Consider the following 23,444-nt stretch of genomic DNA (forward strand, 5'->3'; position numbering starts at 1 on the left):
GAGCTGCAGCCCTGGCACCATCTGGGTGTCCCTGCTGGGCCCCTGCTGCAGCGTGTCCACATCCTTGCCGTCCGTGCCGGGGAGCCCGGCAGAGGCGGAGGCAGCTCTGCAGGTGCAGGGTCAGCGGCGGGGAGGAGACCCGGCCCTGGCAGCGGCTCCGGGAGCAGCGATTGGCGCTGGGCCGCCCGCACTGCAGAGAGCCGGGGCCCTTGTGCCGGCCCTTGTGCCCAGGGCGCCTTTCCCCGCTGCCCGCCCGCCCGCCCGCTCGGGGGAAATGCCCCCTGTGCTGCCCCTCAGGGCCACCCCTCGCCGCTGCCCCGGGTGCTCCCGGCGCCGCCTGGAGGGGCCCAGGCCTCGGCCTCACCCTGCTCAGCCCGAGGCCTGGAAAAGCAGATTCAAACACCCACCCAGAAAGTGCCCCAGGATGCCAAGGTCAATCTTTTGTCACCAGCACGGCTTTGCTATCAGAGTCTGGACGGGAGTAGAAAATCACCAGGGGAAAAGAGCACGAACAAGTTCTGCCTTGGCACTACCTCAAGCTGTGGGGTACCAGTTGTTGGTTTCACTGGCTCTGGATTGAAGGCACTTGAGACAGTAATTCATGTTCAGACTCAAGTGTTTATTATTTCTTATCAGTAAAACAGCCTCATTACTGGGAGTTCAGCAGCTCTTCATTAGAAGGCACAAAATGGCCAACAATCTCTTGTTCCAAGGTCTTTTAAGACTAAACTATCCAATTAGGAACTGACACCTAGATTATTTTCCCTTTTAACCCAATAACTGATCCCAAAGAGCCTGCAATGTGGAATTTCTGCCCAATTACAAAAAGCCACCCAAACCCATGAAGAAGAAGGAAGAAGCATGAAGAAGAAACCCAGGACGAAACACTGTGCCCTCCATTTTGCTTCCACACACAACATACTAAAAATCCCAAAACCTCAATTTCTCAGAGTCAGAGTGGAGCAAAGCCCAAAAACTGGAGGTGATAAGAATGGACTAAAACCACAACCAAGGAATCTGCATTGCCCTGAAATACCTTTCCCCTTACATCAGCCTGGTGCATATTCATAGAGCCTCATGCATATCCATAAACTACTTTACATATTCCAGGAATGATTTTACATGGCCCCTCCCTGGGTCTGCCTTTTCAGAGCATGTGTGTTTCTTGGCTGTGGTTTTGGTTCCTTCTCTTTATCACCTCCAGTTTTTGGGCCTTGGTGCACTGTGCCTTCAGACGGGGAGTGCTGATAGTTGGCAGATCTGTACAGGTGTCCTCATCCTGGGTGCATTGGATGTTATCCCACCCAAGCAGGCAGTTTAACACAAGCAGCCTTTTCACAAGCTTAATTAACACCAGAAATAAAAACTATAGAACAAAGTTACTTTCAGAAACAGTCCCAGTCCATATTTGATCCCAGGCCAATTGATCCCAGTCTGTGTGGTCCTGATCCATATGGTCCCAGTCTGTGCAGCCCCAATCCAAAGGATCCCAGCCCATATTTGATCCCAGCCCATATTTGATCCCAGTCTGTGGGGTCCTGCACACACTCCCAGGGTCTGGAATTCCAGTTCCCAGCCAGGAAAAAATGTTCCTGCCCTTGAACTTCCTTCCTTTCCCCTCAACAAATTGCAATAAAATTATAAACAAAGAAATAATAATTGAAATTAAGTAATTATAATAAAAATAAAATATTAAAATCTCAACTCTTCTTTACAATACTCCAAGAATGAGTCAAACCAAACCAACAACTATTACTATAATATTACCAATGCATATAAATAAACAAATTATATATCAAGAAATACCTTTTGAAAGTTTTAACTTGATGACTAATGTAGTTTAGATAAAAAATATCTAAAAAACTAACATACAATCTAACACACCTTAGTAAAACAATTCGTATTACAAATATACTAAACACAAAACCAAACACCACTATAATTTCTCAGACATTTCAACCAAACAATTAAACTTTAATAACATCCTTAAGTACTCCAAAACAATTAAAATTATTTTTAAAAGATTTATTGGGGGTGCGTGGTTTTATTTTGATATTGGCTTTTAATTGTTAGAGGCTAGATGATTTTAAAAATGGGATTTTTATAGGAATTGAATCAGCTGAGAAGGTGGCACTCTGCAAACAGAAATGACTGAAAATGAACGGGACAGAAATCAGTAACTCTGAAAGTTTTATTTGCTATCAAATACATCCCACACACCCAGGCACACACAATCCCCATCCCATTGCTCCAAATTGGGATCCCACTTCTCCCAATCTCCTTCCAACTCCATCTCAACTTGACAGCTGTGGAATGGATTGAGTTTGGCCTGGGATTGAGTTTTTTGAGGAAGGAACAAGCAATCTGAGGTGGAATTGAGCCCTTTGGGGTTAAAATTCAGTTATTTTCAGTGGAATATGAGTGGTTTTGAGGTGACTGTTCCATCCCTCCAGACTTTTGGAGTAGAGAGAGATGGAGAAGAGAAAAAAATTCAGGCCAAACCAAAGAACAAGCAGCCAGGTGTGTTCCCAACATGGATCACAGGGAATGTGAGTGACCAGGGCTGTGCCCAAAGTGCCTCCTCCAGTGGGGGATGGAGCTGGAGCAGCGCACGAAGCTCTTCCCGCACTCGGGGCACTCGCAGGGCTTCCCTTACCGGTGCCTCCGTTGGTGTTGGGTCAAGTTAGAGCTGCAGGAGAAGCTCTTCCCACACTGGGGACACTCATAGGGCCTCTCCCCTGTGTGGATGCGCTGGTGCTTGACAAGGTCGGATTTGCGCTGGAATCCCTTCCCGCAGTCGGGGCATTGGAAGGGCCTCTCCTCTGTGTGAATCCGATAGTGCTGGAGGAGATTGGAGCTGGTCTGAAACCTCTTCCTGCATTTATCACACTCGTAGGGCCTCTCCCCTGTGTGGATGCGCCGGTGGGTGACGAGGTCAGAGTTGTGCTTGAATCCCTTCCCACAGTCGGGGCATTGGAAGGGCCTCTCCTCTGTGTGAATCCGATAGTGCCGGAGGAGATGGGAGCTGGTCTGAAACCTCTTCCCACACTTGGAACACTCATAGGGTCTCTCCCCAGTGTGGGTCCTCTGGTGCAGGATCAGGTTGCAGCTCCGGCTGAAGCTCTCCCCACACTCCCCACACTCGTAGGGCCTCTCCCCAGTGTGGATCCTCTGGTGCCTGATCAGCTCGGAGTTCCACCTGAAGCTCTTCCCACACTCCACGCATGTGTGGGGCTTCTCCCCATCATGGAGCTGCTCATGGAGCACCAGCTCCGAGCTCTGGCTCCATCTCTGGCCGCCTTCCCAGCCCAGGCTACCTCTTTCCCCCTCACATCCCCGCCATCTGCGTTTGCAGCCCCTCCTCGTGCGGCATCTCTGGGCCTTTTCCTCCCCGTTGGCTTCCTGCACCGTGGAGCCGCTCAAAACGGCCTCTGCCACCAGGTTCTGCCGTGGGCATTTGTCCTCCCTGCTCTCCATGCTCAGCTCCTGCTCTGGGCGAGGAAGGACAAGGACAGCATGGGATTTGCCTCCGTGCCACAGGCAAGGGCAACGAGATCCCCCCAGGGCTGTGCTGCAGCCGGGGGCCGTGCTGGGCTGGGAGATGGAGCAGCACAGAGGGGAAAGGGGCACTGACTTCCTCCTCACCTGCCTCAGTGTCCCGGGGCATCTTCCTCTTCCTCGCAGCCTCTCAGGGTTGGCAATGGGAAATCCTGGTTTGGGGAAAACAAGGGATGAGCGCGTTTGTAGGAGTGTCGGGTGTAGCACGGTCGGGATGGACGGAGACGAGAGATCTCTGCAGCCAGGCCGTGGAACTTGTGGTTTATTGCAAAGGGCCTGGGTGCAGGGCCCTGCTTGGAGCTGCCAGCCACAGCTTGGAGCAGGCCTGAGAGAAGAGAGGAGCAGAGAGGATGAGAAGGTGAGAGAGTAAGAGGGGAAGAGTGTAAGAGTGTAAGGTTCCTGTTACAATCAATAAATCTTCTTCTGTGTTGAATATTCTATTTCTCACTAACCAGTCCAGTACAAGATACAAATCCTTTAGCATTTACATACAGCCTGTAAGAATCATTACATCACCATACTGTGTTACATTTTAAACCCTAAAAACTCCTCTTTGGAGCCCTTCTGCTGAGCTAGTAGGGTCTGCTGGGGCCCTTGGACCTGTCTGCAAGCAGAGGGAATTGTTTCATCAGAAGAGGATTACCTTCAGTCGGGCCACACCATTGTTTTCCTTTTGTTCAGTAACTAAGCTATCTAAAAGCTTGCTTTCATTCCAATCTTGCTTATAGTTTCTATATTCTCAAAAGCTTTTGAGAATATAGTAACTATAAGCAAGATTGGAATGAAAAGCCAGTCAATAATATTTATAAGGCTTTCCTGTTCCATCTATGCCAACACACGTTGAGTTTGAAGGTCTCTCTGCCCAGGTACATCTCTAGTCCGGCCATGTGGGCTCCAGAAAAACCTCCCAAACACCAAGATTCAGCCCTGAAAAAGCCTCCCAGGGGTTCCCCGTCCCTGGTCCCTCCCCTCTGGTGTTCGGGGGTTCCCCCCTGTCCCAGCTGCTCGGGTCACGCTTGGATTGGGGTTCCCCCTTCTCCTGGGTGCCCGCCCTGCCCAGGCTGCTGGCAGTGCCAGCAATGCCAAAAGCTCCCCCCTCTTGGCTCTCCCCATTTCGGGATGCCGGGGCTGTTTGGGCTCCCGGGCTCCCTTCTCCCCTCATTCTCTGCCCTGGGCTGCAGCGGCTCCAAGGAGTCCCCCCTGCCCCTCTCCAGGCTCTTGAGGCTCCTGCCAATGGCGGCGCTCCCCCCTCTCTGGCCTCCCCACTTTGGCCTCCTGGGGGACACAGGGCTCTGCTCCTCCAGGCTGCCTCTGCCGGCAGCCGCCACCGCCACCCCCCGATGTCCCCCCGAGGGGCCTTTTCCGCTCAGCCTTGGACTTCTTCATTCTCCAAACATCCCCCCAAAAACCCAACCCAGGGACCCCCCGGGATATGCGGGCCGGGCTCCCCCTCCCCGCCCACCTGCGCCATGGGGGGGGGGGGGGGGCGATGATCCCACAGGTGGGGGCTGCGAATTCAGGCAAGGCTGGAACGCATGGCTCCCTCAGCTCAGCCTTGATCCGCCCTTGTCCCTCCTCTTCCTCTTCCTCCCATCCTCCTCTTCCATACCCCCTCTAGCTCCTCTGTGTTATCCCCACTGCGTTCTCAACTTCCATCCCTCCCCCTTCAATCCCTTCTCCTCCTCCTCCGTAACCCCACCTCCTTCTCCTCCTTCCATCGCTGCTCTCTTTCCTTTTCCATCCCGCCCCTTCCATTCCTTCTCCTCCTCCTCCCCCCTTACCCCGCCTCCTCCTCCCCCTCCATCCCTGCCCTTCCCTCCCTCCTCCTCCTCCCCCAGCAGCAGCCACACCCTCGGTGTCCCGTTCCCGCAGCCCTCGCAGCCCGTGGCAGCAGCGGCGATGGAGCCGGGACAGGTCGGCATGGGCAGCGCGGGGCTCTCGGCTGCTCCCAGCCGCTGCGGGCGGGGGGAAGCCGGCCCGGGCCAAAGGAGAGGCAAACTGGGCAAACTGGGGGCTGCACATCCAAACTGGGCCTTGCTGGGGACCCTGCCTGGCCACTGCCAGCCCTTGGGGCTCCTCTCGGCACATCCGCCAGGGGGGAACGCACACAGGCCTGGGGGATCCCAGCAGTGGCAGCACTGCCAGGGACTGGGCTGCACTGGGATCGTACTGGGAGTGACTGGGGCTGTACTGGCTTTGTACTGACATCATACTGGGAGTGACTGGGGCTGTACTGGCTTTGTACTGACATCATACTGGGATCATACAGCCGTATCAGGGCAGACTGTGATCACACTGATGGATACTGGGATCATACTGGGATCATACTGAGATCATGCTGGGAGCGAGTAGGAGCCTGCGGGGGGCAATTGACACCATGTTAGGGACAAATGGGATATACTGGGAGTGACTGGGATTATGCTGAGGGTGACTGGGAACAGCTGTGAATAACTGCGATCATGCCAGGAGCAACTGGGAGTGACTGGCTGCACGCTGGGGGTGACTGGAGAAAACTGGGCTTATACTGGGATGAACTGGGATCATGCTGGAGCTGACTGGGATCATTCTGGCAGTGAGTGCCACTACACTGAGGCTGACTGGGAGTGCTTGGGAGCAAATGGGATCATACTGGAAGGAACTGCAAAGATGCTGGAGGGAACTGGGCTGCACTGGGACATACTGGGAGTGACTGGAACAAAAGTGAGGGTGAAAGAGAGCAACTGGAACCATGTGGAGCACAACTGGTTCATACTGGCAGGGACTGGGAGCACACTGGGCTCCTATTTGGATCATACTGGGAGGGACTGGACTAATACTGGGAGGATCTGAGAGGGACTGACAGCACATCCTGCACATCATCCCCCGTACTGGGCCTGACTGGGAGCAACTGGGAGCATGCTGGCAGCAAATGGCATCATACTGGGACTGACTGGGCTGATCCAGGAAGCAACTGGAACCACGCTGGAGGCAGCTGGGACCATACTGGGAGAGTTTGGAAGCAACTGGGATTATACTGGGACCACACTGGGAGGGCTGGCATGTGACTGGGATCAAACTGGAGCTTACTGGGATCATATTGGGGTTGAAAGGGAGCGACTGGGATCACACTTTGGGCAGCTGGGAGCAACTGAGGGAAACTGGGATGATGCTGCAAGCAAACTGGAGGAACTGGGAAGGACTGGATGCATGCTGGAGGCAACTGGGATATACTGGGCATGACTGGGGGATCATACTGGGATAAGTGACACCTTACTGGGGCCACTGGCAGTGCCTGGGAATGACTGCAGACATGCTGGGGGCAACTGGGATATACTGGGAGTGTCTGGAACCATACTGGGGGAACTGGAACCACACTGGGAACAACTGGGACCATGCAGGGGAGAACTGGGACCACACTGGGGGCAACTGGGAGTGAGTGGGACCAAGCTGGGAGGGACTGGGATCATCTGGGGAGGGACTGGGACTAGAGCAGGGGCAACTGGGTTCAACTGGGACCATCCTGGGAGTGTCTGTAACCATAGGGGAGTGATGGAAGCACACTGGGAACAGCTGGGCCCATGCTGGGAGCAACTGGGATCACTCTGGGGGCACTGGCATCAGACTGGGAGTGACTGGGAGCAACTGGGATTAGACTGCAAGGGACTGGGATCATACTGGGAGTGGCTACACTCATACTGGGATTATACTGGGTGTGAATGGAACCTGACTGGGGCTTACTGGGAGCTACTGGGCCCATGTTGGGAGGAAAATGTGACCCACTGGGAGCAACTGGGATCGGCTGGAAGGTTCTGGAACCATGCTGAGAGGACTGAGACTACAACTGGGGCAACTGGGATCATACCTCAAAACCCCCCAGATCCCCTCACAATCCTCCAGTTCCTCTCAAAATCCCCTCAGACTCTCCCAATTTCCCTCAGTTCCCCCTAAGCCCACCTGAGAATTCTCAACACCCTCTCAAGCTTCCCCCTGGCCCCGCCTCAGCTCCACCTCAGCCGCTCTCCCCTCACAATCTCCCTAATCCGCTGTGTGTGTGGGCTCCCAGCCATTAGCGACGCGCCCCGCCGCAAACCAACCAATCACGAGCTGCCCGTCCCCAAGCCGACCAATAATGGTGCGGCTACCCTCAGCAATGCCCGCCTTTCCAGCGCCTCCCCAGCCAATCAGAGGCGAGCCAGAAGCGGCGCCCCCTTCCCCGCTGCCGCTGGGACCCGCCAGGCTCGGGACAGGAGCGGGAGGGGCCTGAGAGGGGATTGGGGGGGGGGGGCGGGGGAGGGTCCAGGAGGGTCTGGGGGTTTGGGGGGGTCTGGGGAGGGGTCCTGGGGCATTGTGGGGGGACCTGGGGGCTGCGGATGGGTCCTGAGAGGGGTCTCGAGGAGGGGCCGCGAGACATGAGACACTCATGCCACAGTGTAAGCTGTAAGCTTCCTTAGCCAATCGTGTTATGACACACAAACCTCCAGCACTGCATCTTAAACTTCTTGTTTACCATTGGAACTACTTTGATATTTTCTAGATCTTGGACTCTAACACATTAAACTTTCCTCCACTTCAACTTTCCTCCCGGTGTCTCTGCTATGAACTAGAAATCCGCATTCTCCCTTCTCCCAGCACCTAAGTTTGGAAGCCCTTTCCAAGGTGTCCGATCAAATCCTGTGTTTAATTCTAAGCTTTGCTGACAAGACCAAAGGTCTGTGATTTCCCTGCATTTGGTTTCCAACAACACAGATGCTGTTAGTTCCAGAGTGCCCAGGATCCGCCTGGCAAGTCAGCTCTGGCAGGAAGAAGGCGGCTGCCAGGGGGCTGCTTGTGGCCTCTGACAGCCCCATTGCTCAGGGCTTGCCAGCGCCCCAGCCCCTCAGGCCCTGCCCCAGCCCGGCCAAGCTGCCCGGCAGCAGCGCCGCAGCCCCACAGCAGCTCCAGAGCAGCCCCATGCAGAGGCACCTGGGAGCCCTCAGCAAGGCAGCCAGCAGCAGACGGGCAGCAGGGCACGGATGGCGCTTCCTGCCTGGCACAGGGCTTGTGGCCATCTCCAGGCAGCGCTCTGGCAGGGATCCCCGCAGCTCCGGCCCCTGCCCAGCCGCTCTGTGGGCAGCACAAAGGCTTCAGCAGAACCACCAAAGGCCAAGGGCCTTCTGGCCATTTCCCCTTGCCCACTGCATGCCTGGGCAGCTGGCTGAGCACAAGCACCCTTTATCCCCTCTTCCCCTAGGCCCTGCGCACCCTGGGCAGCAAAAGAAAGATCCTGGCAGTCTGTGTATTAGAACACAGTCTATATTTACATGGTAAAGGGAAAAAAAAAAAAGAAGAACATTCTTGAAGTAAAAGAAAAAAACATACTTGAAGTAAAAGAAAATTCCTGCTGACTCAGGTGGCCCCAGCAAAAAGAGCTTCTGGGATCAGCTCTCCACGGAGCTGCGGCAGGGCAGGCAGCCGAGCAGTGACAGACGAGGCCGTGTCTTCCATGCCCTGCGCAGGTGATTTCGGAGCCACTGGAAGCTGGAGATGGGAGCCCGCTCTCCTGACTTGAGGATGCAGAGGGTTTGAATTGCCAGGCTTCCGACGGCGAGGCTGATGTCATTTGTTTTGTCTTCAAGGGCTGCAAGAGAGAGCAACAGAGCCACGGTCAGAGCCGGATGTGTGGGGAGCCGAGGAGAGCCCCCAGCAAGGGCCATGCCAGGCGGCTCTTGCCATGGCCAGGAGGGAGCAGGGAGCAAGGCGATCAGGCCGAAGCTGCGGGCCAGCAATGGCCCCCGTGGCCCTGAAAGCTCAGTGTGCTCTGGCCACGGGAGCAGAGCCCTCCGCAGCCGGGGCAGGGCTTGCAGCTCCCCCCCGGCAGCCCCCGCTGCCAGCCCGCTGCCCTCACTCACCAGTGCAGATCAGCTGCAGCTCTCGCTGCTGCCCCCTCAGGCGCCGCCCGGCCATGCCTGTGAACACAGAGCCTGTCACGGCGGCAGCGGCACAGCTCCCTGCCAGCGGCGCTGCCGGCGCTGTGGCCACACGGGCTGCTGGCCCGGCAGGGCTCAGCCCGGCCCTTGGCGCACGCTGCCGCCCCAGGGCACGGCTGCCAGAGGGCGGCAGCAGCAATGCCCAGCCCAGGCGGGGCTCCACGGCGCCGGGCCCGGCTGGCGCTGCCGGGGCAGCAGGCGGGGCCGGGGCCGAGCTGCGGCGGGTCGGGCCGGGGAGGGGGCGCGGGCTCGTGGCTCACCCATGAAGCTGATGGCCGCCTCTCGCAGGGGCTCCTGTGGGCTCTGCAGGTAGCGCAGGGCCCGGCGCAGGTGCTCGGCCGCTCGGCTCCTGTCCTCTGCCAGCTGCAGAGAGCGGCAGGAGGGAAGGCTTGGCGCGGGCTCAGCCCCTGGGCCGGGCGCTGCCTGCGCCCGGCCCCGGCCTCCCCTGCCTGCGCAGCCCTGAGGCGCGGCCAGCAGCCGCCGGCCAAGGGCTCCCGAGGGGAGGGGGCAGCGGGCCGGCTGCTGCCCGGGGAGCCGCGGTGCTGCCCCGCAGCCCCGCCGGGCCGGGGCTCCACGGGCACCCGGCTCGGGCCCACGGGAGCCTGGAGAGGAGCCCGCGCGGCCTCTGGCTGCCGCAGCGGGCAGGGGCACAGCTGCCCGGCCCGCACACTGAGCGCCGCCCTCAGGGGCCTTCTCCAGCCTGAGCCTGGGCCTTGCAGGCCCTCCTTACCAGGCACTCGCTGAACTTGCACAGTTTCTGCTCCTTCACCAGCTTCTTGAGATCCCTCCTCTTCATCAACTTGACCGCACAAAGCAGCGCTTCCCGAGAAGCCTGGAGAGCAGCAGGGACGCCGAGATGGCCCCACAGCCCAGGGCACAGCACCCGCATCCCCGTGCCATAGCCTGGAGGAGGCTGCGATCCAGCAGGCGCAGGGCAGGAGGCAGCCGAGCCCCCTGCCAGGGGAACAGCAGCAGCCCACGAGTCCTCACCTCTGCCACACGCTGATTCTCATCATGGCAGTGGAAGAAGAGTGCAAGCAAGCTCTTTTGCACAGGGCTTTCCAAAGGGTTTTCTCTCTCTTCCAAATACTCCATCATGTCTCGGAAGAGTTTGATGGAGAGCAGCTGGACCTGGCTATTATCCTGTAGGAAAAAAAAAAGAAAAACTACCTCAGCGTTGGCTCCTGCAGGCCCCCCTGGGCACAGGGCTGGAAATGCACAGGGCACACAGTTTCCAGGCAGCAGCCAGTGGCTGTGGCTGGGGGCACAGAGCCTTACGTGGTCAAAGAGTGGCAGGAGCGCCTCAGCCAGCTGCAGGGCAATGGGGGTTGACATCAGAATATGTGATTTGTGCAGGAATAGAAAGATGAGTGTGATGAGGGTCATGCCAGCTATCTCTGCATCATTGTCGCACAGTAGGTCCATGAGGCATTGGGTCAGGCTCCACATTCTTTCGGCCTGTGCGGAACACAAGTCTGTGAAAGGCCATCCTGCTGCCGCAGGGCCCAGAGGCCAAAGGCCTGTCCCGAAGCACGCGGGCAGCTGAAGCGGGAGGCAGGAGAGCTGGGAGCAGCTGCTCCAGCGCCCCAAGCCCAGGCCAGGCCAAGTGACTGCGTTCCCAGCGCAGCTTCAGCCACCGCCCCCTTCTCACCATTGAGGGATCATCAATGAGCTCCAGCAGGGCCCTGAGCGCCAGGCGACGCCTCTCCCTGCACTCGCTCTGCAGGTACCTTGAAGAGACCTTCACAACACTGTCACCACATTCACTGGCATCCAGGCACTCGAGGAGCTGAAAGGCACAGGCCAGTGATGGGGGAGCCGGCCGGCAGGAGCCCGGAGCCGCACAGGGCTGGGCCCAGGCAGCAGCAGCAGCAGCAGCAGCAGCAGCAGCAGCAGCACAGGGCGCGGGCAGCGTCCCAGGTGGCTGCGGCTCCCAGAGGGCAGAGAGCTGGGAGGCAGCTCAGCCAGGCAGCGCTGCACACCCGGCTCACCTCCACAAGGAACGCCAGGGCGGGCAGATCCCAGTGTGGCTCCTGTGTGCTGAGCAGCCGGAGGAGGTGGAGTGCAATACTGACACCTAACCCAAGACAAGCATGGCGCATCTCCCTAGGAGGGCGAAAAAGGGACCAGGAACCTGAGCAAATCTCTCTGCTGGTCTTTCACCACCGTCCTGCAAGGGGACCTGGGCCCTTTAGGAGGTGTTTCCTCCTGTGCTCTCTCCCCTCCCAGCCTTTTCCATTCTGCTTGGCTGTCCCTCGGTGACAAGGCCCAGTGACCCAGGGCCATGGGGACTGTGTGGGACAGCCCGGGCACAAGGCACAAATGCCGGGAGCAATGGGGAGAAGGGGAGTCTCACCTGGCCAGCAGACCCACGGCATAGTGGCGGGTGTCAGCACAGAGCAGCGTGTCCCAGCCACGCTTGCGTTCCACTGACACCACCACCTCCTTGTACTGCTTTCGGCAGAGCAGGGACTTCAGGCTCTGCACTGCAAACCTGTGTGCACAGCAAAGGCCAGGTCACCCTGGCAGCACTGGCTCCTTGGCAGGCCACGTGGCAGGGACAGGAGGACTGGCATGGAGCACCTGTTGGGGCTGGTGGCAAGGCCATGCTCTTGCAGGCATTCCTTCCAGAAGGCATCGACCTCCTGTGGCATCTCTTCTGTGCTGAAGAACACTTGGAAGAGCAGATGCACAAATAGCTGGGGAAAATATGACGTCACTACACGTGGCACATGGGGCTCCTGGAGCATCTTCCACATCACCACGGTTGCCTGCAAGGGACAAAGACCCCCGAGACAGCGCTCAGTGCCCAGGTGTCCCTGGGGCAGGGCCCGAGCAGGGCAGGGAGAGGCCCAGAGAGACCTTGGCAGGGGGAGCACAGGGCCTGGTGGGCCTGAAGCTGCCCCTGGGCCAGGTTTGAGGCCAGTGCCTGAGGCAGGGAGATGCAGTGGGGGAAGGAGGATGGAGAGCTGCTGGAGAGGCGGCCTTGTGGCCAGCAAAGGCCACTTGCAGAAACTCACAGCCAGGCCAAAGACACCCGTTTTGTCCCCATCGGAGGTGCACGTGCTGCGCTCTGGCCAGCTGCCCAGCACATCCAGGAGGATCAGCAGCACTGGCTCTGCAGTCCTGGACGAGCACATGATGGTCTTCCACATGGAGATGGCAGCTCTGTGGGATTAGAGCTCTGTCTCAGGGGGGTCTCAGACACAGCACCGTGGCCTGGGCATCCCTAGGGGCCCGGGCTGACCGCCGGCTTTGCCTGTGCCCACTGGGCCTGGCCAGCAGCAGCCAGGCAGCCCAGCCCTGTGGGGACAGGCCCCTGAGGGGCGGCAAGGGAGCATGGCAGCAGGCTCGGGGGCTGACGTGCCAGGCCTGGGAATGGCAGCAGCCAGAGGGCCCTGGAACTCTCTGTTGCTCAGACGCCTGGGCCAGGCGGTACAGGGTGATGGGCTGGGGAGGCCTGAGCCCTCTGGGCAGGTGGGCCCCATACCTGTCACAGGACGGGGCCACACGCAGGAGCGTCACCACTGCCTCACCCGGGTGTGCTCTGGTGAGATTCAGCAGGGCCTTGTCCAGCCTGTGCTGGGCAGAATCATTGGCCAGGAGCCATCGGTGAATGGACCTCACCATGGCTGGCACCTGGAGAAGGCACGGGGAGACTTGGAAAGCTGCCAGAGGGAGCGATGTCCCCAGGGTCCCCAGAGAAGTGCTTCCCTTGTCAGCGCACTGCCATGGCCTCAAAGGCTCCCAGGGACCAGCAGGCGTGGCTGGGGAAGCCACGGGACTCATGGGGGAATTGAAGCCTGGCCCCAGGCTGCTCACTTGTTCTGGCCTGGCAACACCCTTCTCCAGGAGCAAATCCAGCAGGGCGGCACTGGTCTCATGACTGAGGAGCTCTGAGTGAGCTCTGAGCCCAGTGCCCATGGTGCTGGTCTCTTCCTGCCCAATGCTCCGGATAAAGTCGCAGACGAGCTGTAGGAGAAGGGCAAGAAGCCGGGGATGTTGCATGGAGTGCTGCACACACGGTGCTGGGCTGAGCAGGGACAGCAGGCCCAGCCCAGGTGGGGGTGGCTGCAGGTACCTGCGCTGTTCTGCGGAAGCGGCCACGGCTGGATTCCTGCTCTTGTGTGCGCTCCAGGGCTGCATCTGGCAAAGAGCGAGCGCAGCCAGAGCTGAGGGGCTGCGGGAGAGGCCGGAGAACAGAGCCCAGCCCTGCGCTGCCCAGGCAGGGAGAGCCCCGGGATGCCCCAGGGGATGGAGCACGGCCACTGCGGGGTGTCTGCCCGGCCCCTCTTCCCTCCTGTCCATGGGCATTTCCCCAGGGGATGGCATGGCATGGCATGGCATGGCATGGCATGGCATGGCATGGCATGGCATGGCATGGCATGGGCCCAAGTTGACTGCAGGCTCCAGCCCTACAGCCCAGCTCTGCCACTCACCCTCCTGCGGTGGATGGAACGGCACCACCTCTTCTGTCTCCTGGGCTGGGGCAGCTCCAGGGCCTTCTTCTTCCTCCTCCTCCTCCTCCATCCAGGCCAGCTTGGGCACTCTCGGGGGTCTCTGCTCCATGGCTGTGCCTGGAGCTACTTGCAGGAGAGATGCCTTGGGAAAGCTCCGGGGCACCAAGTCCCACGCTCTGCCCTTGAGGGCAGCTGCAGAATAGAAGCCTCAGGAAGGCCACGGGTCAGCGAGTCCTGTGCTCTGGCCTCGAGCTCAGCTGCAGGAACAGCGCCGCGGAGAAGCTCCGGGTCAGACGGGAGCGAGTGCGCTGTGCGGGGGCTCCTCACGGCACCGCTCTGTCCCCTTGTGCCCCGTTGCGTGTTGCCAGCAGCCGGGCAAGCTTCTATTTCCCACGTGTCACAAAGGGGCCTTGGACACCGGCTTCCGTTCCATGGCACGGTGACCGTGCTGCAGCGTGCCACCCAGGGCCCTTGCACACACTGCCTTCTGCCCCGGGGCCACCCCCGGCCCAGCCAAAGTGGCCCAGCTTGGAAGGAATCCCTGGCCCCAGGTGTCTGAGACAGCCCGCACAGGATCTTTAGGAAGGGCTCAGAGCATCAGCAAACGCTGCCCGGCTCTGCGGGCTCAGTCCTATCCCCATATCTTTTCCCAAGAGCATTTGAATTTCTAAATGAGAATCATTTGAAGGGAGGGGTTTGACATTTTCCATTTCAGAGAAGGCTTCTGCCTTCCTTAGCAGACACCTCTCTTTTCAAACCAAGACAATTGTTTATCATCTTGCAGATCTGCACTTGCTGGGCAGCCCCGTTTTACACCCAGGGCCTGGAGAACCATTCCCAGCAACTGGGAAAATCCTAGCTGCTCCATCCTCCCAGAGATGAGGTCTCCAAATTTGCCCCGAAAGTGGCTCCAGCTTTTAGAGGCCAAAAAGAGCAAGTCCCAGTGACTTGATGATAGTTGTAGCCCAGAAAGCCCTGCAGCTGATGGCACACTTGACAATCAGCAGGGGACACAGCTAGGCCAAAGCCCAGAGCTCTGCCGCGAGCCTTTCTCCTCAAATACCCTTCAAACAAACCTCCATGCAAGTCAGTTGGGAAAGTTTCTTCAAATGATCCATTTCTGGCACCACAGAACTGCACAGGGTTCTGTGAAAGATTCTAAAGCAGCTGCTCTGGAGTCCAAGAGCCAGCACTAAGAGTCCTTGTCATCTATTTGTAGCTAAATCCCACTTTGGGCCATTTGAAGGAGTTTGGAAGGAGCTAGAGAGCGGACCTCTGAGTTTTTCAGATGATGCCATTGCTTTTTCTTCTCTTCTACATAGACAGGAAGGGTGAGTTTGGCTCACATCTGCACCGCATGGCTCACAGGGCTGCAAGACTTGTAGTTACAAGAGCTTTGAAGGATTTCTTGGTCAAGAAGACACAGCCAACAAGGATATTTATGTTTTGGAGCCAATCCCTCAAGACTTCGTCTTACGGACTCATGCTCTCGGGGTCTCTCGCTGGTCAGAGTGAGCCCGAGATAAGTTCCAAAGTCTCTTTTCCCAGCCCGGTGCTCGAAGAAGGAGTCAGAGCTCTTCATTTCCCGCTCTCAAGGTTGTTTCTTGTATCTTATCTATAAAATTCTTTCTCCTGTACTGCCAAGGTCCTCTCAGCAAGACAGTCTAAGGCACTCTGCCTGCCCCAGGGCGGTGTTATCTTTTAATCCTAAAAACTACCTGTACGATATTTACAATTACTTTCCAATACCTATCACCTATGTTAGACAGTAAGCTTCTACTCTTAACCATTCTAAAAGTGCCAACATCACAGCAGAAGATGAAGGCCAAGAAGAAGGAGAAAGGCTAGACACGTCCAGATTCCTCCATCTTGCCCCCTGAAGCCCCATTCTAGAAACCCCAAAAATCTATTTTTCACCCTGGGATAAATTCACTATCATTCTACGTAAACTGTCATGGCTCACAATTCTTCATGTAAGGTTGATTTTTCCAAGGGCTAAATCAAAGGCACAGGGGTCTTGGGCTCTGTGCCAGGGTCTCTGAGCGCCCTGGGCAGGGGCTCAAGTCCTCCAGGGCAGCCAGAGGAATTTCCTGGGATCTGACAAGAAGCCCTGTTGTAGTCCCTGCGTGCAAGAGTTTACTTGATCCCTTTGATGCCAGAGAGCACCAAGGACTTGAACCTTGCTGGAGTCCAGCCCTGCCTGCCTGTCATGGAGAAGAGGGAAAAGATGAAGAACCTGGGCGGTGGTTGAGCCAAATTGGCATTTTTCCATTTCTGATTTCCTCCCAGCTTTTGCAGCAGGGCAACAACCCCATCACTGCAAAGCACTTCCTTTTGCAAGGCACACACTGACCTTGGTGGAAGCTCAGGGCTCTTGAAGGGGCTGCTGCAGTTGGCAACGGGAGCTGTTGTTGAATTTTTCACGTTGCTTAACCCCCCCTGCCAAATGCCATCAAGCGGTTGAGGAAGGACAAAAAAGATTACCCTGGAGGAAAGTAGGCCAAGAGCTTGGAAAAGGAGGAAAGAAACGCTCCGATGATGACAATGACAAAAAACCCAATTTATTTCTGACAGCAAATGAACACCGGCCGCCCTCCAGCCCTCCCAGCCTGGCAGGCCGAGCGGTGCCGTTCCCATGGCATGAGGTGCTGGCAGCCTGCGGAGAGAAACCAGAGAGCCACGGTCAGTGGCAGCAGGCTCCTGTCCCCCTGTCCCGCCATGGCCTGTGCCCGGGCAGGCTGCTGGCTGTGCTCAGAGCCCAAACCTCCCGACTCATTCTCTGTCTTTAGAGAAGGGCAGCGGGGCAGGCCACGTTCCACCTCCTCTGCTTAATCCCGGCACAGCAACCTCCTCAGCAGCTGCAAGAGCGGGATGCCCGTGTGCCCGCTGCCGCCTGCCCGGAGCCCTTCTGCCAGCCGAGCTGTGGAGCCGGGTGCCCACCTCTGGAGAGCTGCTGCCAGGAGAGGAGCCGATCCCAAACCAGGTCCTCCTCCTTCTGGAAGGGGCTGTCCCTGCAGACCGTGGCCCCTGGGGCAGCGCTGGCACTGGACGCGCTCCATGGACGCTGCAGGCGCTTCCCCGTCCGGTCCGGGCACCAGGTGTAATCCTCCTGGGAAAAACAAAGAACAATTGCATGAAAGTCAATTCAAAACAAGACTTGGAAACAAGAAAAAACACAAAGCCTCTCACTGTTTCATGGGCCTGAGGAGGGTCTGACCACTCCATGTGAGAATTAAACCTGTCCACGGGTGGGGAAAATCCCCACCTTTCCGGCCCGTAAACGCACCCCTTCCTCAAGGGCGTGCAGAGCAGACCAGCTGGGGCACGGCTTCGGAACCCGTCCCCCTCTGCCGCCCCCATCCACATGGATGGATGCTTTTGTCAGGCTGGCTGCCCCCGCCTCAGCCCCTGCCAGGCTGGCTGGCAGAAGCTGTCAGCAAGGCCAGGAGCCGGCTCCCCTTCCACAACATCCATCCCCTGTCCTGCCAAAAAGCAGCTCGGCGGCCAGCGGAAAAATTAATATTCCCCAGCGCCGCCGAGCGGGGAACCTCCGGCGCGTGGCCAGGCCGAACCCTGCCGTGCCTGGAAGCACCAGCATCCCCCGCCCCTGTGCCGGCTGGGGACTCATCTTGATTCCATCGGGGCGCAGAGCGTGTCCTCCAGGCAGGGGCTGCAGCCAAAGCCAATCGGCTCTGCCCCGCCAGCGGCCAGCTCCAGGATGGTGTTCCCAGCTCCACGTCGTGCTCCAGAAGAACGCGCCAGCTGTGCCTCAGCTTGCGGGGACATCACGATGCCATTGAGCTGCAGGGGGATGTTTCCCCTGTCCCAGTCCATGACACCTTCACCACACTGCCACCACTTCTCCAATGGGACGGGCAGCACGGAGCCGCTCCCTCCACAGCTCACGGGGACCAGCGGAAGCAGCATCTCCTTGGCTGCGCTCTCTCCTCCGTGCCGCGGCCGCAGGGAAACGCTCCGGGGTTTTCTTCCAGCGCCACGAGACGCGTGCCGCTGCTGCTTGCTGGGCTCCTGGATCCTCCTGTGCACAGGGAGGCATCTCTGCTGTCTCCTGGGCCAGGCAGGGCTCCTGCAGCCAAGAATGCTCAAAAAGGTCTGCCAGTGCTGGCCTGTCTGTGGGCTCCATGCATAAACACCACCTGATGAGGTGCTGGCACTCTGCGGAGAGAAACCAGAAACCGCCGCTCAGCGGGACAAGGCTCCTGTCCATGCTCTCCCACATTCCACAGTGCCCAGGCCACACCAGGAGTGCTCAGAGCTGCAGCCAAAAGTTTCCTATCGATCCTCTCTTGCGGAGGACACCAGCACAGAGGCACAGGTGCCACCTCCTCCAGCTAAGCCCAGGAGATGCACCTCCTCACCATCTGCAAGAGCAGGACGCTTATGTGCCAGCCGCCCCTCCCAACCCTGTTTGTTCTTCCCCTCATGCCTTGAAGGCGCATCCCCACCTTGAGACACCCAGGGTGGGAAGAAGAGCTGGCCCCGGACGATGTCCTCGTTGCTGTGGAAAGGAAGGTGCCCTCAGAGCAGCTCATAGAGCAGGATGCCCAGGGACCAGATGGTGGCTGGCTGGCCATGGTAGCAGCCAAAGAGGATCCACTCCGGTGGGCTGTACTCCTGCGTTCCCATGGGACACAGGCGCAGCTCAGCAGGCCCATGCTGCTCCCTCCCTCCCAGCCAGCTCCCGTTCCACAACAGCCAGCCCCTGCCCTGCCACAAAGCAACTTGGCTGCAGCTGGCTGAAGGTGGATTCCCCCTCCTTCCTTCCCTCCTTCCTTCCCTCCCTCTTCCCCCTCTGCTAGCCAAGGGGGGAATTCCGCTGCCCGGCTGGGCCCCGGCTTTGGGCTCACCTGACATCCGGGTGTAGAACGTGTCCTGGAGGATCGTGCCGCAGCCGAAGTCGATGAGCTTCGCCTCGCCCGTGGCCAGGTCGACAAGGACGTTCTCGGCCTTGATGTGGCGGTGCAGGACGCCGCGGCTGCTGCAGTGCCCCATGGCCTCCAGCACCTGGCGGAACAGTCCCTGCGCCACGGGCTCCGTCAGGAACCGCCGCTCGTGCAGGAAGTACCAGAGGTGCTGACAGCGCTGCGGACGCTCCATGAGCAGCGCGAAGCCCTCGGGCACCTCGAACCAGTCCAGGAGCCTCACGACGCTGGAGAAGCCAGGCCGCGACACCATCCACAGCAGCGCCAGCTCCAGGGCCACAAGGGCGCGCTTGTGCTGCGGGGGGACCGTGATGCCATCAGCAGGGCCGATGCTGCGCTGCGCCTCAGGCAGCCCCTGCCCGGCCCCACCGCGGCTCGCCATGGCCCGGCCCGGGGCGCTGCGCGGCCCCCGCTCACTCCACGCTCGCTGCCCTCGCAGCGTTCCGGCTGCCGCCCTGCTGGGCCTCGCCTCAGGCCCGCCCGGCACGCCCCGCTGGCTCCTCCCGCTGGCCCCGCTCACTCCCCAGCCACGCCCACTCCGAGATGCGCTCCCGGGACACTCGCTTGATGGCCGCCTGCGAGCCAAGGCTGAGCTCATCGCCCGCCGCCCTCCGAGCCGGCCCCGTCTCTTCCCGGGGCGCCGTCGGTGAGGCAGGGACCGGAGTAAACGCTGCCGCAGCCGCCGCTGCCCCTGCGGGCGGCACAGCGCTGCCGCTCTTCTGCCCAGGGCACCCGCCCGCCCGGCGCGCTGCTGCTTGCCGAGCTGCCCCGGGCTGCGGCGGCTCGGGGCCGGCGGCCGAGCTGGCGAGCGGCGGAGCTCGGAGCGGGGCAGCTGCCGGCCACGCTGTCGGCCACGGGGCAGGAGCTGGGCAGCAGCGGGGCGGCTGCGGGCGGAACCGTGGCAGGGGCTTCATTCGGGCCCGGGGCCTCGGCCGGGGCTGGGCCAGAGCCAGCGCCAGGTGCAGCCAAAAGCCCACACTGCTCCGCCAGCACCAGAGCAAGCGGCTCTTCCAGCGGCGCCACAGCCAGGACGGAGAGAGCCCGGCCGAGGCAGAACCACGGCGGGCCGGGCAGGGGCGGGCATGGGGCGGCCCCGCCGAGGGGCCCCTTGCGGGACGCGGCATCAGCCGGGCTGGGAGAGGCGGAACATGGACGGCGTGGCCCAGCACGGGACGGGAGTACAGTGAGTGTGAGAGGGAGAAGAGGATGGGGAGCGAGTGGGAAGTCGAGTGCAAAACCAATCAAGAGAAGCACTGCTGCTGCTGCTGCTGCTGCTGCTGCTGCTGCTGCTGCTGCTGCTGCTGCTGCGGAGCCTCCGGAGCTCGCGGCCGTTCCTCCGTTGCCCCCGCGAACCCAACGGAGGAGCCACCGCGTGCCCCAAGGAACAAAAGAGAGAAACAAACAAATCACACCCCAAAGTCATTCCTATTAGAGAAGTAACCAAAGAAAACAATGTAGCAATAACGAAGACTGTTGGCTTCTGGCTTCTTTCTTCTTTGCATGAGACCAAGCATTTCATGGGGAACAGTTGCCTCTTCTGACAATTTTGCCAGAGTGGACAGGAGCAGAGCATTTACTTTTCAAGTAGAAAAGGGAAATCGTGTCAGTAATGTCATCTCTTTTCATCCTCTGTTGACACAGTTGCAGGCTGCCAAAAGACATGGTCTGCAGTGTGGAACTTGGGGCCAAGTTTCTTTTTCTGCTAGAGGATGAGGAGGGGAAGTATCCCAGAATCATGGAGTCGTGGCATGGTTTGGCTTGGAAGGGATCTGGAAAATCCCATGGCTGCAACCCCCCTGCTGTGGCTGGGGACCCCTTGCACTGGACCGGCTTGTCTAGAGCTCCATGCAGCCTGGCCTTGAACACTGTCAGGGACGGGACACGCACACCTTCTCTGGGCAACCTGTTCCAGGAGAGTCTTTTTTCTGATCCCTTACCTAAACCTAATCTCTCTCCATTTGGATCCATGCTCCCTTGTCCTGTCCTTGCCTGCCCTCATACAAAGTCCCTGTCCAGCTTTCTTGTGTGTTGCCCTCAGGTACTGGAAGGCCACAGCTGGATCAAGGCTGGGTCTCTTTCCCAGGCTGAAGAAGCCGAGCTATGTCAGCCTTTCCTTGTAGGAGAGGAGCTGCAGCCCCGGCACCATCTGGGTGTCCCTGCTGGGCCCCTGCTGCAGCGTGTCCACGTCCTTGCCGTCCGTGCCGGGGAGCCCGGCAGAGCCGGAGGCAGCGCTGCAGGTGCAGGGTCAGCGGCGGGGAGGAGACCCGGCCCTGGCAGCAGCTCCGGGAGCAGCGATTGGCGCTGGGCCGCCCGCACTGCAGAGAGCCGGGGCCCTTGTGCCTGCCCTTGTGCCCAGGGCGCCTTTCCCCGCCGCCCGCCCGCCCGCCCGCTCGGGGGAAATGCCCCCTGTGCCGCCCCTCAGGGCCGCCCCTCGCCGCTGCCCCGGGGCTCCCGGCGCCGCCTGGAGGGGCCCAGGCCTCGGCCTCACCCTGCTCAGCCCGAGGCCTGGAAAAGCAGATTCAAACACCCACCCAGAAAGTGCCCCAGGATGCCAAGGTCAATCTTTTGTCACGAGCATGGCTTTGCTATCAGAGTCTGAACGGGAGTAGAAAATCACCAGGGGAAAAGAGCATGAACAAGTTCTGCCTTGGCACTACCTCAAGCTGTGGGGTACCAGTTGTTGGTTTCACTGGCTCTGGATTGAAGGCACTTGAGACAGTAATTCATGTTCAGACTCAAGTGTTTATTATTTCTTATCAGTAAAACAGCCTCATTACTGGGAGTTCAGCAGCTTTTCATTAGAAGGCACAAAATGGCCAACAATCTCTTGTTCCAAGGTCTTTTAAGACTAAACTATCCAATTAGGAACTGACACCTAGATTATTTTCCCTTTTAACCCAATAACTGATCCCATAGAGCCTGCAATGTGGAATTTCTGCCCAATTACAAAAAGCCACCCAAACCCATGAAGAAGAAGGAAGAAGCATGAAGAAGAAACCCAGGACGAAACACTGTGCCCTCCATTTTGCTTCCACACACAACATACTAAAAATCCCAAAACCTCAATTTCTCGGAGTCAGAGTGGAGCAAAGCCCAAAAACTGGAGGTGATAAGAATGGACTAAAACCACAACCAAGGAATCTGCATCGCCCTGAAATACCTTTCCCCTTACATCAGCCTGGTGCATATTCATAGACCCTCATGCATATCCATAAACTACTTTACATATTCCAGGAATGATTTTACATGGCCCCTCCCTGGGTCTGCCTTTTCAGAGCATGTGTGTTTCTTGGCTGTGGTTTTGGCTCCTTCTCTTTATCACTTCCAGTTTTTGGGCCTTGGTGCACTGTGCCTTCAGACAGGGAGTGCTGATAGTTGGCAGATCTGTACAGGTGTCCTCATCCCGTGTGCATTGGATGTTATCCCACCCAAGCAGGCAGTTTAACACAAGCAGCCTTTTCACAAACTTAATTAACGACAGAAATAAAAACTATAGAACAAAGTTACTTTCAGAAACAGTCCCAGCCCATATTTGATCCCAGTCCAGTTGATCTCAGTCTGTGTGGTCCTGATCCATATGGTCCCACTCTGTGGAGTCCCAACCCATAGGATCCCAGCCCATATTTGATCCCAGTCCAGGTGATCCCAGCCCATATTTGATCCCAGCCCATATTTGATCCCAGTCTGTGGGGTCCTGCACACACTCCCAGGGTCTGGAATTCCAGTTCTCAGCCAGGAAAAAAATGTTCCTGCCCTTGAACTTCCTTCCTATCCCCTCAACAAATTGCAATAAAATTATAAACAAAGAAATAATAATTGAAATTAAATAAATTATAATAAAAATAAAATATAAAAATCTCAACTCTTCTTTACAATGATTCAACTCCAACAATAATTCAACTCAAACCAACAATAACTATTACTATAATATTACCAATGTATATAAATAAACAAATTATATATCAAGAAATACCTTTTGAAAATTTTAACTCGATGACTAATGTACTTTAGATAAAATTATCTAAAGAAACTACCATGCAATCTAACGCATCTTAGTTAAACAATTCATATTACAAATATACTAAACACAAAACCAAACACCACTACAATTTCTCAGACATTTCAACCCAACAATTAAACTTTAATGACATCCTTAAGTACTCTTGAAAAATTAAAATTATTTTTAAAAAATTAATTGTGTGTGGGTGTTTTATTTCAATATTGGTTTTTGGATTGTTTGGGTTAGATGAATTAAAAAATGGGATTTTTATAGGAATTGAATCAGCTGAGAAGGTGGCACTCTGCAAACAGAATTGACTGAAAATAAATGGGACAGAAATCAGTAACTCTGAAAGTTTTATTTGCTATCAAATACAACCCACACACCCAGCCCCACACAATCCCCATCCCATTGCCCCAAATTGGGATCCCATTTCTCCCAGTCTCCTTCCAACCCCATCTCACCCTGGTGGCTGTGGAATGGATTGAGTTTGGCATGGGATTGAGTTTTTTTGAGGAGGGAACAAGGAATTTGAGGT

The 23,444-nt window shown here is 57.6% G+C and overlaps 1 protein-coding gene and 1 pseudogene across 1 annotated transcript in view; one reads left to right on the top strand and one right to left on the bottom strand.

Annotated features, from left to right (window-relative positions):
- Positions 1 to 23,444, bottom strand: part of LOC136570728 (uncharacterized) — a 2,607,743-nt pseudogene that overhangs the window by 808,229 nt on the left and 1,776,070 nt on the right.
- LOC136570729 (uncharacterized) overlaps positions 1 to 23,444 on the top strand; it is a 2,347,277-nt gene that overhangs the window by 695,984 nt on the left and 1,627,849 nt on the right.

Source organism: Molothrus aeneus, unplaced genomic scaffold (assembly GCF_037042795.1).
Source record: "Molothrus aeneus isolate 106 unplaced genomic scaffold, BPBGC_Maene_1.0 scaffold_36, whole genome shotgun sequence".
In the NCBI taxonomy this organism is placed as follows: Eukaryota; Metazoa; Chordata; class Aves; order Passeriformes; family Icteridae; genus Molothrus; species Molothrus aeneus.